The sequence below is a fragment of the Enhydra lutris genome, unplaced genomic scaffold, assembly GCF_002288905.1.
Source record: "Enhydra lutris kenyoni isolate GAN:26980312 unplaced genomic scaffold, ASM228890v2 scaffoldscaffold21, whole genome shotgun sequence".
Lineage (NCBI taxonomy): Eukaryota > Metazoa > Chordata > Mammalia > Carnivora > Mustelidae > Enhydra > Enhydra lutris.
The window spans coordinates 54,457,556-54,460,613 of NW_019154105.1; the positions used below are offsets into that span (position 1 = coordinate 54,457,556).

General features: G+C 33.8%; 1 pseudogene; it reads left to right on the top strand.

Moving 5' to 3' along the window:
• The first annotated feature begins 1,398 nt into the window (after positions 1 to 1,398).
• Positions 1,399 to 2,508, top strand: LOC111148871 (annotated as a pseudogene).
• Positions 2,509 to 3,058: the final 550 nt, after the last annotated feature.

A 3,058-nucleotide genomic window follows, 5' to 3' on the forward strand; every position in this document is an offset into this window, starting at 1 on the left:
ATCTGAAACTAATGATGTGCTATATGTTAGCTAATTGAATTTAAATTTTAAAAATAAGAAAAAATTAAGTTTGATGTAAATATTTATGTTATCATTGTATAAACTTTCATTGCATTAGCTATTCATGATAATTTTCTGACACAGTGGTATGGATAATTCCCTAAAGCATGGAAAGACTTCTGATTTGGGGTCAGGTTTCTTTTTTCCTTTTTTTCTTTTCTTTTCTTTTTTTTTTTTTTTATCAATGTTACTGATTTTAATAAACTTGAAGGGTTTTTTTTTTTTTTTAATTCCACTATTCTTCCTTTCTACCTCCTGCTACACTCAATAACTATTTACTTTTCAGGGTTCAGCCAAAACAGTTACTTCCTCCACAATGTCCTCCCTATCTTCCACACAGATTAAATTGGATTTATTTTTTATGTGTTTATATAGGATATCAAACCTTATCATTCTCAATTCCATAAATGCAAAAAATTATTCAGTGTATATCTTCTCTACTAAAAGCGCCATAAGGACATGAACCATATGTCTTATTCCTATTCTATTTCCAGCATGCAGCACAATGTATTACATTTTGGATAATTTTTTTTAACTGAACAACAATGCATTTTTAGAAAAATTTAAATGTCAGTGATGTATCTCAAATTTGAATCTTTATTATACAATTTACCTCTCCATAAAGACATTATTTTTTGTACCTTTTATTAGATATTTTGTATATATGGTTTAACTACTACATTCTTATCATCTGTATGCCTTATCAACTTCATCTTATCCCCCATATATTTAGCAAGCACCTACTACAATAATATTTTAAGCATATTATGTACTACATGCTATTCTAATTTAATTTTATATATTTTTGTTTTCATGTTGCATGTGGTAATGCATGTAGTATACTTAACCTGTTCGACATGTAGTTTCTCTAGTATTTATCTCCATTTTATAGAAGAGGAATCTAAGCTACAGGAAAGTCAAATATCTTGCCTCAGGCCACATAAGGAGGAAATGCAGGGTCAAAATTTTGACTCAAATAGAGAATTTCCAGAACTTACATTCTACCAGGAACATAGAGAAATGAGTAAGAAAGTTCACCGGACACTGAGGAAATAAGTATTCAGTGGCATGCAAATGCAAGTTAATTAATAACTTTGATATCATTGTTATTGATGATTAGACTGCCCACTGAATATAATAAAAGTCTTGATGCTCAGTAAACTCTAATTTTAAAAAAAAGTTGTTTTAATAAATAATGCTTTGGTTTTAGTACATAGTTTATCAGAACTATTTATACTCTAACACACACACGTGCATACACACACACACACACACACACACACAAACTCATAGATATTTGAGGGGGTTTTACACCTTGCTGACTAAAAATCATATGTCTGGGTTCGTGATAAAGAAAAATACAGCCCCACTGTCACTTTGGAAGAGGCCTGTATAGTTTGAGAGCTACAGCAAAAAATGAATATGTTATATTCCACTTTAAGAAGCCACCTCAAGAAGAAAAGCATTGTCTTTTTCTTCAGTTATAAAGAGATTCAGTATCCATATAGAGTGTTCTTCCAGCTGTGGTCTTCTATCCTTGCTCGCCATGTCTGACAACAGCAGATGATGATAATGGAGGTTTATAATGAATCTGTCTGCAAAAGGCAGTGCTCTTTGCTACTGTCATTATGGCCAGGGTCTAGACTTCCAAGCTGTGAACTGGGTTCTTCAAATAAATTGTCCAAAGAATGCCAGCATACATATTCACAGGGCAGGTGGAATGGCAGGGTACAGAAAGGATGGCAAAGCTATATTAATTTTGCTTCTCTCAGAAGAAAAACAGATGGTTCAGAAGCTTCTCATTGCCTGTGAGGGAAATCAGAATCAATCCAGATAAAGTCAGAAATGTTTAGAAAAAAACCGGAATTGTTTTTAGACCAAGATCGATTTAAAAGAAAAGGTTCAAATATGTTTGTCCCCTACATTTGTTCAACATATCTGATGAAGGATAAAAAAGTATTTGAGGTAAGCAGGTTACCTATACCCAAATATGGCCTGTCTCTTGCTCTTGCTGTGGTGCCACAGGTAAGATTTCTTCAGCAAATGCAGAAAAAGCCCACCAAAGAATTGTTAATGAGTTCAGATAATAAAGTAATTGTGTCAAGAATTGTTCCCTCACCAATGATGAAGTGAAAGAATTTAGAGCTCATTTCAGTGAAGAAATGTCCATCCTTCAGAAAGGTGAGAAAGGACCAGAAGGGTCAGAGTCCAGACTGGCTAGTGGCATTAGGAATGAAGGGGAAGAATAGAAGATAGATGAGGAAGAAATGGAAGAGAAGCTGGGAAAAGCAAAAGATTGTCAATCTCAATCTGTCACTAACATTGATGAGGCACAGAAGATCAAGGAAGGTCCTATGCTGTTTTTGGATAGAGATGAAGAAGAGGAAGAGACATGATACCGACTTCTTCAAGGTCAAGTGGCACAGTGTCTTTTGGGTTGGACCTTAAAGAGTATAAATAATTATAGAAGAAAGCAGTTTCAAATACAGAGTCAAGAGAAAAATGACCATGGTTGCAGAAACAAATAAGGTAATGAAGAAAAATTCATATATTTAATGTATAAATGATTATACAAAGTTTAAGATTCTATAAATTACGAAAATGTATTTGTTCATTCAATTTACATTTACTTACATTGCTTTCATGGGAGAACTTACATGTGCAAATGACTTAGTTCACAATAGCTTCTTAACTCCCTATGTAGTGTCTGAAAATTATCTCAAGGGAGTTATTAAATTTCTATAATCAAAAACGTAAATGCAGCCTAAGGAGTCTGTATTTCATAGTAAATATAGAGCTGGGAAGAACCTTAAAATATAGGTGGTCTCTTCTCAGCTGAGAGAATGGAGGTGCAGAAAGGTTAAGTGACCTCGCCAGCATCACACAGAGCATTGATTCCCAGAGGAGTACTGGGACCATGTTACTTCTCCAATAATTCTCTTGCAAATCATTTTATGGCTTGAAGACTCCCCGTGCAATAAAAGTTTATTAGCCGTGT